This window comes from Cupressus sempervirens, chromosome 3 (assembly GCF_028749045.1).
Source record: "Cupressus sempervirens isolate cs-2001-9-10 chromosome 3, ASM2874904v1, whole genome shotgun sequence".
NCBI lineage: Eukaryota > Viridiplantae > Streptophyta > Pinopsida > Cupressales > Cupressaceae > Cupressus > Cupressus sempervirens.
In genome coordinates this window covers 609,238,639-609,255,527 of record NC_143120.1, presented here as the reverse complement: position 1 = coordinate 609,255,527, position 16,889 = coordinate 609,238,639, and the positions used below count along the sequence as shown (strand labels likewise).

The 16,889-nt window shown below is 34.8% G+C and overlaps 1 protein-coding gene across 1 annotated transcript in view; it reads right to left on the bottom strand.

Moving 5' to 3' along the window:
* The window catches only part of LOC149568152 (SNF2 domain-containing protein / helicase domain-containing protein / HNH endonuclease domain-containing protein), a 288,465-nt gene that overhangs the window by 185,695 nt on the left and 85,881 nt on the right, over positions 1-16,889 (bottom strand). The window lies entirely within an intron of this gene.

Genomic DNA, 16,889 nt, shown 5'->3' with positions numbered 1-16,889 from the left:
ATTCCTTGCTGAAAGTTGTCATAAACTGATCTTTGTTACTGGCTCTTGGTGGGTTTGAATCTTGGACGCTATTATCACTTCAGACTTGTGATTTTTCCTTGGACATCATTCACTAAGTTTTAAAGAGGGTTTTTAGCTAAACGATGCAATATCTGGGCGCCATATTTATTGATGTATTTGTAATTTTTCCTTGTATGAAATTCCATGCTGACTGTATTTGGTTGAACTCCTAGAGACTGTGATTCATTACTGAAAGTCATACCAGATTTCTTGTTTTGTCTTTGCTGGAAGTGAATTTTGGACACCATATTTCCTCTGTTTGATTCTGGGCATGATTTCCTAAAGCCTACTTCAGTTTGGATTTTGATGTCATTTAAATCACATAATTCATATGTATTAAAAATCCACCTCTTTCATAAGAAAAACAGTCCATATCAGTTGCACAGGTAACTGAATGTGTTCTCCCACAAGAAACCTGTGCAATGTTTTCACCAGCAAGAAGATTAACCTTTTGTGGAACCATTTTGTTGTTTTTTACCATCACCAAAGCCTAATTTTCCATGCTCTTGTCTACCCCAAGAATACACTTCTGCATCATTATTTAATTGTTGTGGAAAGCTATTCTCCTACAGCAAGATCAACCACTATATGATCAAGTCCCTGAACAGGAAAAGGTTGTGATATTGATTGAGTATTTCCTGTCCTTAGTTGTCCATATTCATTGTTTCAAATATAAAAAGTTTTCCTTATTATTACTGCATCTATCATACTGTATTGCTGTAGCATATTCCTCTTATTTTATTTTGTGGCTAGACTACGAACTGCTGTCAGTGCTGATTGCATTCTCAGGTTTTAGTATTGAGATGATCTTGCCTGTCCTTTCCCCTTTTGTCCATGACAAAATCTTTTATTACCTTCTTCATTATCATTGAGAAGCATGCATTCAACATCATTTCAAGAAACTGAACCATGTTCTCTAGGGTCATCTTCAGGTTCATACTGCCTTCTATTAGCTGTAGCATTCATTCTTTTTGCATATATGAAACAAAAGGTTTTCAAAACTTAAAAAGTTTGTCCCTTTAATGTTTCATTTTACTGTTCCTGGTATGCATATCAATCCCACATGCTACACTTATCCTGTTTTCACCAGTTTTTATAAGTAAAAGGTTTCAAAACAAAATGAATTGTCCCTTTAATACTTTTATTCTTCGTGATTGACCTCTCTATCTGCTGATGTATGCCTGTATTTTACTGAGATGAATAGCGAGTAGGATGGTGAATGCAAGTTGAAGTGAGCTATCAGCATTGCTTAGATCCATTGGATCTAACCTATTTTCCTTTGTAAATGCAGGAATTGGAAGCACGGAAAGGGCGAGATCCGGAACAACAAAAAGGTGGATGCGGATGGATGCCACTTCACTAGTCATTACGGGCAATGGCTAGTGCCCATGACCTTTTTCTCCTTTACTCCTCTTTCATGTTACTGATTTCAGTAGAGTATAGGTGTATGTCAGCACATAGGGACTACTCTCACAGTCAAATGTGTGGGAGAAATTTACTTTCAGTACTTTATTTCCATCATGATTTGTTCCATCATACGAACATTGTATATTATTTCAATATGAATAAAATACTTTCCTTTAATGCATTTCTAAGAATTACTTGAAAGTAATAAGCATCTATGTTTTCCTCCATTTGAACATGTGTGAAAATTGAGCAACAATTATAATTATAAATTTATTAAACTTGAAACTAGCCTGCAATCAATTAAAATTACAAATTACAAATTAAATTATTGAAACAGAAAATGCAAACTATAACAGAACCTGACAATGTATCTTATAAATATTTTTTTTAACTGTATTTAGATAGAATAGTTACCAATTTGACAGTCTAATATTTTTTATTTTTATCTTTCTATGTAGAATGTCAGGTGGAGGAAAGTAAGAGTTGAATCCCTTGCGTAAGTATGTTGATCGTGTCACAGGGCCAAAGCATTCAGGTGGATCAATTGAGATTAAATGTAAGCTTTGTCCATTGAAATGGAAAGGATCTTACACGAGGGTGAAGGCTCATTTCCTTCACATAAGGGGGGAAGGTGTTGAGATTTGCTTAAATGAGCCAAAGCGGTATGATGTTGCGAGGGAGAAAGGAAGGTTTGCGGGGAAAGTTGTTATTGCTAATAAGAGCTCTCATGCTTCAACAAGGCCTAATCTGAGTCAAAATAGAGATTCAGATGTGGATGTCTCATCTACAGATGTAACAACTGAATATGCTCGAAAGAGACCACACATTGGCAGCTCAAACCCCATTGGACAATTGTTTGATGTGCAAGGTTGAGAGGCAATTGATGAGGAAATCGCACGCTTCCTTTATGCAAATGGAATAGCATTTAATGTTGCTCACTCACCTTTTTAAGTGAGATGGTCCAAGCAAACCATAATACACCAACATGATATAAGTCGCCTGAGTATGAAAAGCTTCAAACTACTGTAATTGATAAAGAAAATGCCTGATTAGATGAGCAAACAACACCAATGAAAAGTGTTTAGGCTACAGAGGGTTGCAGCATTGTGATGAATGAGCGGACAGATACTAGAAATTGTCTACTACTTAATATCATCGTAACATGCAAAAAAAGGCCTTTTTTTAAGGCAATAGATTGTTCAGGGAAAGAGAAGAATACAAAATATCTACATACCCAGCCATGTGATGCCATTGAGGAGATGGGTGTTGCACATGTGGTCCAATTTGGTACTGATGCTACCCCTGTTTGGAAAGCAGCCGGTAAGTTGATTAAAAAGGTACAAGCATATATTTTGGACAATGTGTTGTGTGCCTTCAGTGAATAATAAACTCAAAGACATTGGCAAGTTCCAATGGATTACAAATCTCATAGAGAAGCGGAGGAAAATACAAATGCTCATATGCAACCATCACCACACACAAGCCATCTATCATAAATTTACCAAGGTGGAGATACTCAAACCTGTTGATACACATTTTTCTTCTTACTACATTCTTCTTGACCACCTTTGCGAAGTCAATGGAGCTTTGTGTTCCACAATTGTTAGTGATGCATGGATATCTTGGAGACAATCTACATCAGATACTGCAGTTGAGGTGAGGAGTATGGTTCTTGATGAACGTTTTTGGGCTGGTGTAAAAAAATTGTGGACTTTATTAAGCCAATATGTGAGCTGATCAGATTTGCAGATTCAGATAAGACATGTTTGGGAGAAATCTTTGAAGCTATAGATTGCATATGTTAAAGAGTCAAAACAATAAGTGATGCAAAAGATCCTTCTCTATATCCTTTAATAGAGGAAAAGCTATACGGAAGATGGAATAAGCTTAACACGCCTCTTCATTGTTCTACATATGCACTTAATCATAAATGGTACGATGTACAAGTGACTAGGAAGAGGGCTCCACATCAAGATAGAGAGGTAATGAAATAATTTTGGGCTGCTGTAAAAAAGATATATGGCTGAGGTGAGGATGCTTCAATTTTGAGGACTCAATGGAATACGTTTTCACATGGGCAAGATGGCTTTGGTTTCGTGGAAGCTTTATATGATGTGAAAGTAAAGAAAGACCCTATAGAGTGGTGGTGGAACGATGGAAATGAAGCTCCTGAATTGCAATCATTCACAATAAGATTGCTCTCACAAGTAGCTAGCTCTTCATCTTGTGAGAGAAATTGGAGTACTTATTTGTTCATTCAATCACTAAAGAGGAATTGCTTAGGGTCAAAGAAAGCACAGAACCTAGTGTACATTCATTGCTCACTTCGTCTTTTCTCTTGTCAAGATCCTAGATACAATGAGGGTCCTTCCGCAAAATGGGATCAAATTCCACTTGATGGAGAGCTTGCTTCTCTTTTGGATGGAGAGGTCGAAGTAGATGGCCTTACTGACTTACCCCTTGTTATTCTATCAACAGAGGAACCTAAGCTTGAGAATGATGACTATTTGGACAGCATCATAGTTGAGGCCCTTGATATGGATGATCAAAGCATAGAAGAGTAGATGATAGACTAAGATGTTGGATTTTTGTTTTTGTTTTTGTTTTTGTTTTTGTTTTGCGTAACAACTTATTGTTCATCGAGCTTAATTCTAATATGTAATCAATTTAAAACTTGATACAATATTGTCAATTGATTAACAATCACTTGAACAATAAACTACTAAACTTTATCATTATTCAAGTTAGAAGTTAGATATTTATCATTTGCATTATGTTGTTAAACGATTTATGATCTTCTCGTTCATGTTTAAAGTCTTCCTTCTATGTTATGTGTCAAGATTCAAGAATCAAAACATATAGGATTTCGAAATTTTTTATTTTCATTTAGCATACATATTGTTTCAAAAGTATTGCAAATTTGAAACTGAAACAGTGAAAACTTACACAGCTCCAAACTTTATCACTGTTCTTGAAAACTCTAACTGTCATGACTCGTGATTCATATTTTCAGATTTGCTATAAAATATTAAAATTATAATTAAAAAATAAATTGCCGTACACATAGGCCCATCCCCTGTTTTGAAAAATTCCCATACCCGTACCCGTACCCAAAGTACCCCTGTCCTCATGCAACTATGTAATTAACGTATCACAATAACACTACCTTCAGTGATCAATATCGTCTCTCACTCAGTCGAATATTGATATTCTGAGATATATATATATATATATAATCTGACTGCTTAAATATGAATAGACTCTGAACTATATCTCTCAGATTTATATTGATAATTTCTAGCAATCATGTGTTGCATTGACATTAGGCATATATATTCTAGCACTTGTTTAATGGTATAAGTCCCAAATCATATAAAACATTTGGCAATCTTGGGAAAATATCAATCAAGGAAATACATACTACTACAAATGATTTGCCAAGTTGCATTATATTTCACTGTTAACTTGTGCTCTGCAATTCGCTATTCAGTTTACATTTACTGTAACATTTTAACATATAAATTCAGATTAGTGATTCTATCATTGCAGATCTGTATAATCAATAGAATATATACAGTTCAGTAATATTCAGATTACTAAACTGTGAATAAAATTGAAGTGTAACATATCTATATTCCTTAACAAAATCAGATAGCACTCCCCTAATTTTAATCATGTACAAATGTAGTTATTATTTATTTCAGATCTTACAAATTCATGGAGTTCATCCTATGAAGCTTAGTGTTGTAACCTTTAAAAATTTCACATTTGGAGTTGGTTCAAGACAGAAAACTTCTTTATGCTATGCTGCGTATTACATAGGGCTTTCAAGTTGTAATTATGAACATTAGCACTATTGTCCACTCTCCAGTTGGATTACATATTTTGATTCGCAAACAAGTTAGACAGTTTCTTTAGACCAGCAGATGAGTAGCTCTTGGTTGAGGAATAATGGTAAAGGAGATTTGCTCATATCATATCGGTTTTTAGTTACTCCCATATTCATGAGTTCTATGTATCCTTCAATATTTCAGAGCGTTTGCTGCTGTTCTAGCTTTTTCACATTGCTTATGTTGACCTTAATCTCAGGCAGGTTTGATTTTGAATACTCGTAGATTCCAGTGCAACCAATTGTGCAAGATCCTCCAAGTATAGTTCAATTATTCTCCACTTCCACATGAGAGAGTTTAAGTAATTGCAGTCACTTCATGATGTTAGTTTCCATGGTTCCAAGTAATAACTGGTTAATTGCAGTGAGTTGGCTTTGTTTGTGCATTCAAACTTCCTACCTTGACACGTGAAGGTTGCGCATCACTGGTATGATTCCAATTATTGATCACAGATGCAGTAACTGGTTAATCGATTTTAAGGTAAGCTATATAGACATCTTTACCAGTCACTGGTGAGCACTTACAGAGACATTTCTTAATTTTAGTAATAGCAAAGGACTTGGTTTTGATTTTTATCATGGGATTTGATAGAATTTGGAGTTATTAAACTAAATAATGATAAAAGTTAATGTTTTATAGAGTTAATTAAATATTTAGCTTTATCATTATTTTAATTATTTTATATGAAACGATGGAAACGCAAAATATTTTAAATAAAGTGCATAGTTTCAAAGTGGTCTTTTATTTAGAAGTGACCTAAGCAAAAATTAAGAAAAGCAATTGCAGAGAAATGACAGAAAAACATTTACAAATGTAAAGTTTTAGTATGCTGGGATCTTCTTATTGGTGTAAATCTCAATTTCAATATATCCTGAATATATAAAATCTGAATTACAGCGTAGAGCAGCTTATACTATAATTTCTGATTATTAATAGTTGAATGAATTCAAAAGAGAAAAACTAAATTATGATGGAGACTGATAATCAATGTTGGTCTGAGATGAGAGAGTTAGATTGCCGTTGTGATTGATCAACTTCTCCTCGCAAACCATAATATATATGTGCCAGCAATGATGGACAGTCACATTGAATAGTTACGAAATTAATAATGCCCGACAATCACAATGGTTCTTGATAATAATCTGCCGATAACAAACCATCAGTCACAATGGTTAGTAATTATAATTTGACGATGGTTAGTATGTAATCGGATTATTACCTGCCAATCTTACGTGAGTACAATGAGCAGTAGGCAGTAAGAGCTTATAAAACCTGTTTAAAGGAATATTACATTATTTAGATTCTTAATATAATCTTTATGTATATATGTATATGTATAATATTTTATATATATATATATAACAATGGTTAGTAATTATAATCTTTATGTATATATATATATAATGAATCTATTATGTAATATAAAGCTTAAGTATAGACCTATAGACACAAAAATATAGATACAATTTCACACAAGCTAACATTCTTAACACTCCCTCTTTAGCAAGGGAAATTGAAATAAGTTTAACTTACACAATAAGGTGTAATCATCATAATGTTTCAAACTAAGAGAGATAAAAAAAACACAATGGATTTTCATGGTGTCCGGTGAAATCCGGCCCGAAGAACCATGAAGGTTATCAATGTGTCCGACACAATCCGGCCCGAACAACAAGGATAACCCTAACTTCAAAACAATGGGTTTCATGGTGTCTGGCAAGATCTGGCCTGAAGAACCATGAAAGTTATCAATGTGTCCGGCAAAATCTAGCCCAAAGAACAAAGATAACACTAACTTCAACCATTGTTTGAAGACAGATCAACTAAAATAAAGTCGTCACTTTATAATAGGATCAGAACACACGAAAGGTCGTCACCCTTCACCAAAAAAGTCGTCACTTTTCACACTACAAGCTTGCAAGCAAAAAATAATTTGTATTCATGAATATTAAATAATAAATAAATGCATTTACAACAATGTCATACCAAGTTTTCCTCCGAAGTACACAATTTTCAACTTTGCAAGAGGTTTGGTAAAAATATCAGCATTCTGTTCATTTGTACTGACATAACTTAATTTAATGATATCTCTGCCAACCATGTCTCTTATGTAGTGATAGGGAGTCTCGATATGCTTTGATCAATTATGGAAAACAGGATTCTCTGACAGCTTGATACAACTTTGATTATCACAATGAATCACCGTTGGATTTAGAGGGTTTTCCAAATAGCCCAAATAATAGTTTCCTTAACCAAACTGCTTCACGTGCTCCCATGGAAGCAGCTACATACTCAGCTTCAGTAGAACTCAAGGCAACAACTGGTTGTTTTCTGCTAAACCAAGATATCATTGCTAAACAAAGACTAAAGCAACAACCTATAGTGCTTTTGTGGTTAGAGGAGCAACCTGCCCAATCTGAGTAAGTATATCCTTCCAGATTTATCTCAACGTTTTCATACTTTAATCCAAAGCCAATAGATCCTCGTAAATATCTTAATATATGTTTTGTAGCCATAAGAAGAATCTTCTTAGGTTTACACATAAAATGACTAAGGACATTTGTAGCATAGCATATCTCGAGTCTGGTATTCACAAGGTACATAAGAGATCCAATTATTTGTCTGAAGAGAGTAGGATCAATGTCCTCATATTTTGATGCTGCTTCTTTTATCTTGTGTAAGTTTGTTCCCATCGGAGTAGATAAGGGCTTACTATCCATCATTCCAAATCTAGTCAAAATATCTTGAGTGTACTTTCCTTGATGTAAGAAAATGTAGTCTTTCTTCTGATTTACTTATAATCCCAAGAAGTAGTGTAGTAACCCTAAATCTTTCATTTAAAATTCAGCTATCAGGTCTTGTTCACATTTTTCAGTTAATTTATCATCACCTGTGATTAGCAAGTCATCAACGTATAGAACAAGTATTAACATCTCATCATTTGAGGTTTTGAAGTATATGTTTGAGTCAGCTTCATTTTTTGAGTATCCAAGTTTGGATAGATAGTTGTCTATCATTTCATACCAAGCTCAAGGAGCCTATTTGAGACCATAGAGTGCTTTCTTGAGTTTACATACATACAAATTTTTATCTTTATGGTGAACCCTTCAGGTTGTTCTATGTAGACTTCTTCATTAATGACCCCATTTAGGAATGCAGTTTTTATATCCATTTGATGAATCTTCCATCCTTTTGATGCTGCAATTGCAATAATTGTTCTTACAGAAGTGTAACAAGCTATTGGAGCAAACGTTTCTTCATAGTCAATGCCAACTTTCTGAGAAAATCCTCGAGCAACAAATCTAGCTTTGTGTTTTTCAATACTTCCATCAGCAGCGTATTTGATTTTGTATAACCATTTTGAAGATACAATTGTTTTGTCTTTAAGCCTAGTTACAATATCCCAAACATCATCCTGAATTATGGAATTGTATTCTTCTACCATGGCATCTTTCTACTCTTGTGACTTTAGGGCTTCTTCAGCTGTTGATGGTTTGGTTTTGTTTAGCTCAATTATAAGAGCAGTGTAACATGAGTGATTTCAAGTTCTCTTTTTTTCTTTTGAGATCTCATCTAGTTCTACATTGTTTTCTTCAAGCATCTTCCCTGCCCATAATGGTCTTTTCTTCCCATTAGTTATATCTAGTTATCTTTCTCCAGATGTGTGCTCCCTCTGATTTTCAGTTTGTCTAATTTCCTCATCATCTGAGTTTGGTTCATCTTCTATGGGGTTGAAAGATTTAAAGTAGAGTCCTCTTCAAAAATTACAGCTCTACTTATTTCGAATGATCTTTGTCCAGGAATATAAATTCTATAACCCCTGGAATTTTCACTATATCGTATAAATATACCTCTCTTCCCAAAAGATTCAAGTTTAGTCCTCTTTTCTTTGGGTATGTGTATATAGACTAGACATCCGAATATTCTAAGATGACTTAAATTTAGTTTGATCCCTGAGAAGACTTCTTCAGGTGTGGTATTCTTTAAAATTTAATGTGGACATCTGTTTTGACTGTATACTGCAGTCTTAGAAACTTCTGCCCAAAATGAGGCATGCATATTTTGATCATGTAACATAGCTTTTGTAGCTTCAATGATGGTTCTATTTTCTTCTCTCTATGACTCCATTTTGTTGAGGATTATAAGGTACTGTATACTCCCTCTTAATCCCAATAGAATTACCAAAACTTTTGAAAATATCAGATGTATATTCTCCTCCATTGTCTGATCTTAATGTTTTAATCCTTTTACTTGTCTGATTTTCTACTAATGCTCTAAAGGTTTTGAATTTTGATAGAACTTCATTTGATTCTTTGACTTTCAAGAAATAGATCCAAGTCTTCCTAGAAAAGTCATCAATAAAGGCTATATAATAAAGGAAACCTCCTAGAGATGGTGTGGGCATGGGTCCACAAAGGTCTGAATGGACTAGTTCTAAGACTAATTTTGACTTATGTTCACTAGAGGGAAAAGGTTGTTTTATGATTTTCCCTAAAGCACACCCTTTGCAAGTTCCTATATGAGATGAGTCTAGTTTAAGAGTACCAGAAGAGATCTTATCTAAATTAGCAAGTGAACTAAACCCAATGTGTCCAAGTCATCTATGCCATAATTCATTAACATTTGATGTTTCATAAATAAGGGCTTACATCTGAATATTGCTTAATCTATATAATATTCCAAATCTAGACCCTATGATAATAGCACTTTTCATATTTGAGTTATCAAACCAATATAGTACTTTGTCTTTGTTGAAGGTGACATGATGTCCATCATCGGTTAGACTTGAGATAGAAATTAGGTTTCTCTTTATGCCTAGAACAAACAAAACATCTTTAATATTAAGAGTAGTTCCATCTTTTAATTTAATAGAATAGGTCCCAATACCTTTTACAGGATAGGTAGAATTGTCTCCAATTGTAACTCCTTCAGTGATATAGGTTCCAAATGTATCAAACATATCTTTGAATTCAGAGATGTGACGAGATGCACCAGTGTCTATGATCCAAGCTTCTCTATTTGAATTTATTTCACTTCAAAGTGCAGAATGCAAGAGAGGCTAGAATTTTCTCTCTCTGGACAGTTTCTGAAGGTGTGTCCTATCTTCTCACGCTTATAACACTTAACTTGAGAGTAATCTTTATTCTTAAAATTCCTTTTATTATTATTGATTTTTCTCTTATTGAATTTTCTCTTTCGTTTATTCGAAACAGTGTGAACAGCTTGATTTTCTCCCTCTTGATTTGAGGTGATTCCTCTAGAGATTAATCTTGATTCTTCTGCTATGCATTCATTTTTCAACTGATCAAAAGTAGGAATTGAAGGTCTGCTTACCACTTCTATAGAGGTATCCCAAGACATTGGTAATCCTCTCAGAGCTATTAATGAGAGTTCTTGATCTTCTATTTTGTTTCCATTGGAAGATAATCATTTATTTGTTTTAGAAATTTTCTCAAAATAAGATTGAATAGAATCTCCTTTTCCATTTTAATATTCAGTAATTGAGATTTTAAGGTGATCAATCTACTTGAATTATTTATCTCAAATGCATTTTTTATGGTCTTGAATACTTCATATGCACTTTTGATATTTGATATAAAAGGAAGGATGTGATCTTTAACTGAATCAACAATGATTTTCCTTGCTTTATTATTTCATCTTTTCTAGGTGAGTCTTTCAGATTAATTTTGAGGTATTGGGATATCTTGCTCAATGTAGGTTTCTAGTTCTAGTTCTTCCAAAATCGTAATAATGCGAGTTTTCCAAGAGAAGAAATTTGATGCACCTTCAAGTCTATCTTCCACTCTGATGTTATTTGTCATTATTTCTCCCTTTATTTGAAATTTGAGATTTCTCTACCAATTTGGCTCTAATACCATGTAAAGTTATAGTATGCTGGGATCTTCTTATTGGTGTAAATCTCAATTTCAATATATCTTGACTATATAAAATCTAAATTACAGTGTAGAGCAGCTTATACTATAAATTCTGATTATTAATAGTTGAATGAATTCAAAAGAGAAAAACTAAATTATGATGGAGACTGATAATCAATGTTGGTCTGCGCTGAGAGAGTTAGATTGTCGTTGAGATTGATCAACTTCTCATCGCAAATCATAATATATATGTGCGGGCAATGATGGACAATCACATTGAATAGTTACAAAATTACTAATGCCCGACGGTCACGATGGTTCTTGATAATAATCTGCCGATAACAAACCATCAGTCACAATGGTTAGTAATTATAATTTGCCGATAACAAACCATCAGTTACGATGGTTAGTATGTAATCAGATTATTATCTGCCAATCTTACATGAGTACAATGAGCAATCAGCAGTAAGAGTTTATACAACCTGTTTTAAGGAATATTACATTACTTAGATTCTTAATATAATCTTTATGTGTATATATATATATATATATATATATATATATATATATATATATATATATATAATTAATGAATCGATTATGTAATATAAAGCTTAAGTATAGATCTATAGATACAATCTCACACAAGCTAACATTCTTAACAACAAAAAGGTAACCAAAAATAATTTGCAAACAAAAGTTAGCATAAAACATTTTCGAAAAATAGCAACAAAGCATTCTCGAAAAAGTAGTGGAAAAGCATTCCCAAAAAAATGGTTGACAGCAATAAAAGGAGTTGGGGCTCTCATTGTTATGCTTCTGATTTGCGAAGGACATGGAGATTCTTATTGGCTTGTGAGGATGGAGCTCCTTGTTAGAAAGTAAAGTCCACCAAAATGACTGAGAGTGGGGAGGGTGAATCATTTATCCAACTATTAAAACATTTATCAACCTTATTAATCCTTAACCATGTGAGCAATATAATCAGTAACCATAAGAAGATACTCATACACAATAACACCATATATGTTAACTAGGGAAACGCTTGATCAGGGGGAAAACCCCGGCAAGGAGAGTACCCACAAAATGATGTACTAATATAAAAGTTCATTGTAAGAGGATGGACTTTGTTAGGAGCAAATGAAATACATTCAATACATATCCCTGTTAGGAGACTTTGAATCCCTATTAGGAGTTGTAGAAGGCAGATGGATCCACTGTCCAAACAGCTTCAGGGGCAAGACCATTGAACTCATTGTCCAACTAGTCTTTGTATTATTCCTTGCAGAATAATAAAAATGAAATAACCTCAACTCCTTTGTCCTCTTGACTGAACCAAAACTCTTCTAATCGCGATACCAAATCACCAACTTCACATCCAATAATTCGTTAGATCGCTTACACACACTAACCAACTTCACATATTACTTGTTTAATTCACACTTTCTTCCAAGTCATTCTTCATCTCAAGGAAAATAACCTTCTTTTATACCATATCCTCAAAATAATTCCTTGAGTCGGCCTTGAGGCTTTCCCAATTAATTATAATAGGATCTCATTAAGATATTACCAAACATTACATCTTTTCGCAATTAAAAATCATTGTCAGCTTACAGTCTTTACAACTTTTCACACGTGCAACCTCTGACCTTGCAAACTTACTAACGTCATCATCAGGTTGTCTACTATCACTGTCTAACTGCGCTCATCACAATTTGATCCCTATTATGAGATGCAATCCAAACATAAAAAAACACTTATCAGGTACTCTGTTTGCATAACATATTCTGTAATTCATGAATAACTTTTGCATGTCTTCGACTCTTTGTATGCGCACTTGCCCACAGAACTAGGACACAATGTAGACTACATCCTCGACTGCACTCGAACTGATTATCGATACACAGTATGTACGACGTTGTTCTTCATCTACTACTTTGTCAGTCTTTACAAAAACAAAGCTATGTTGACATCGATGACAAAAACAGTCGTGAATGTAACATGTCAATCATGCTATCCATCTATCCAATGCTTAGGATACTCCCCCAAAGGAATACCATCAACATTCATGCTTACACCCCTTGCAAACATCATTTCTCATGTCATTGAAAGAGACAATTCAGAAAATTAGCTTGGTGATTTCATACGGACACCACAATCATGCTTCATGGGTCAATGGGATGTCCAATCTTCTTCATTGTGATGTTCCCATGCAAAAATCTTCTATGCGAAAAGGCACTTTGACAATAGTGAGCTCTAATTTCTCTATGCTATTACAGTTTAAGGAGTTTGTGTTGAACATCCAAGATTTTGAGTGATATTTCTTATAGATTTGTTGCTGCATGTTCATCATATTCACTTATCAATAATTGGGATTGTTCTATATGTGTGTATAATAAGATTTTACCATTTGGGTATCTCAAGTTTGATCCCTGCAATGTATTTTCAAGTTAATTGCATATTATAAACATTCTTCAATACAGCAATGGTGACAAACCACCACTCAATCAGGTAGTTGCACGCTCATTTTTTTGTTTCATGTTATTGTAATAATATAGATGGAGCAAATATCCCCCACTTAATCAATTTGATATCTTAAGAGTATTTGTAAATGTGGATTTCAGTTGCATGGATGTAGTCTAAAGCCAATGATTAATAATAGATACATCTTGTTTTATTTGTTTCAAGCAATAAAAATCGCAGGTCAGCATACAATCTACAAGCCATACAGTATTGAGGGGAATTATTGCATATTGGGGAATGAGCTTCTAGGGTGAATTGCTATGTAAGATCCTTCCCAAGTCTTCCTCAATCTTTTTACTTTTCTTGTATGCAATGTGTCAATTATTAGCAAGTTTTTCAGCATGTAATGTTTAGCTTGCAGAATCATGTGTTATAAAGTTGCAAGACTTTCATTCCACATTACAATGCGTAGCTTTTAAAATATGAAAACCAGTCTCAATAATATATTCAGTTAAGTAGCTACTAGAGTTTTTTGTTATCTCAGGCTACATAGATATTTCTAGCAGAGAATTCATAAAAAATTGCACAAAAAGAAAAACAAGATTGTGACCTTGTTTAATGTAGATTTATCAATACACGAGCCATTATAAGTTTCATCATATGAGCCCCATGGTAGAGTTCGACCAGCAAGTGCTTGCCTAACTGTCCCCACTTGCTTCCACTTCAGTCACTTCCAGCAAACAAAAAGTTCAATCTACTTTAGATATATACCAAGGAAGACCAAGCTCGCAAGGATGTAACAAATATCCTACTACTCTATTTCTCTTCCAAAAATCAAGTCATCTACTATTTATGACCATCCATTTCACATGCTCTTTCACCTTGTGTAATATGCATATTTGGAATTTCTCTAAATTAATTAATTTTATATATATATATATATATATATATATATATATATATATATATATATCCCTATTTTTAACAGCCATCCCCTGTCGTCCCCTAAGAATTGGCCCTAAGCCGTAACCATAACGGAAACACATCAATCCATCCCCTACTATCCCCGTCCCCAAAACTCCGCGGAACATAGATCTAACAAAATTTTAAAATGATTATAAATATAAAGAAGATATTCAAGGTAAATTCAATGACCAAAATAAAAACTATATATGATCAGAAATTTTAGTTAGCTTAGAACAAAAGCTTCATGTCACTAGCACAATCCTTTAGACCACTAAAAGCTTCTTGCTTACAGATAAGATAAGATAAGATAATGATATTAATGTCCAACAAAAAACCAAAAAGAGGTCTATGGGACTGAGAGAATACAACAGTGAAGCTGACACTAGCAAGAGCACACAAAGGTGTCCGAAAATAAACAAATACAACCAAAGTAATAACAACAAAGAACGAAGATAGAGAAAGCGCTAGGAATCTTTCTTGGGCAAAAAAAAATCAGTCACTAAATGATACACATGCCGATGTGTAGAGGCACCGTACTGTCTCTAGCCACTTACAGAGGAGTGTCGCTAGTGCAAATAGCCAAAACGGGATCTGACACATCTGGAAAGCCCGTTAGATCGAATAGAGCTAGAAGTCCTTTTCACACCACGCAAAGGGGATAAATGGTGTAAAAAAGGCAGTAATGAGTTGAGTAGATGACTATCGGTGTGGAACCAGTGCCTGGATCGTGCTATCATGGAGCATGGTGGCCTCACAAAGATAAAGTGCAAGACATCTCTAATCATAATAGCGGAAAAAGTCATCAAGAGAGGAGGACTCCTGTAACAGACAAAAGAATCTCCCTCTAAGCTCATAGTAAATAGGGCATCGAAAGAAGGAAATGAGCCTCATTCTCCACCTCCCCTAAAGAACAAAGCATACAGATCCGCTCCCCACTATCAATATGATGATCAGTCTGAGCCCAAAGACAATGATAACCAACTCTGAAAGAACCTAAAGAGATCCGCAAGGCATGAGACCACCGCCATGAAAGATAGCTAGGATGGACAATAATCCCATCAGAAATCTCCAAAAATTGCTCGACATAAAAAGACATCCGCGGGCATAACCCACCAAGAGGGTTAACCTAGGTAGTAGTAATGTAACATCTACAAATATCAAGATGAACATGCTCATTCAACTCCTACCGAGAAGGGAGAAGATGAGTAGCGGCATCCAACGAAAACTAAAAAGAGGGGGAGACGATCAATGTCAATCCCAATCGAACTCAACAAAGAAGAAACTTGTGCATACTAACATCATGTGTGAGAACTAGACTGAGCATCCACAGTAGAAATAGAAGAGCAATAGGCTAAATAAGAGTAGCGGTCGTAGTCCCCAGCAGTATCCATAAACCCACAAAGACGATGAAGGAACCAAACCAAATCAAAAACGGCTGCGAGTCTGAAAGGATGAGCACCAAACTCAGCAAAAATGACACTGTGAGGAGTGAACCTGTGACATCTGATGATGCACCTCATGAACAAAGTCTAAACTTGCTCTATCGAGGCCCAATCTGAGCTAAGAAGAGAAGGGCCCCAAACCACAGATCCATAAAGAACAACCGGCCGCACAAGAGTGTCTAAGAGAGATAGCTTAGACAAGGTATCCTGGAAGTAATGTCTGAAACATTGTTTCTCAAGCAAAGCAAGAGAACCCATACCCTTATTAACTCTGGGCTGAATAGTTGGTCTCATACTGAACCGCAAACTGGAAAACATAACCCCCAACTATGTGTAGGATGAAGTGATCTCAATCTCCTGACCCTGAAAAATGAAATGAAGATGAGAAGTTTTTAAACAATTAAATACCATGACCCGAGTCTTACCCAAGTTAACCACAACATGTCGCTGATCAAAAACTAAAGCCAAGCCATCAAGAAGTCTCTATAACCTGTCTGGAGAGGAAGCAAGGAGAACCACATCATCCGCAAAAAGAAGAATAGAGATCAAAACCTGATGAAGATAACAACCATCCCCTGAGAGCGAAGACTTCAAGAGGAAGTCCTTAAGCTCATCAATATATAACCCAAATAAAGTAGGAGAGAGAGGACAACCCTGCTTAACCCCAATGGTGCTATGGATTAGATCCGAGAAGCCCTCAAGAGTTCGGAATCTGCCAACCACAGTCTCATACAATCTCATAATAGCGATGTAGCATCTCAGAAATACCAATCTCCCTAAGTCTC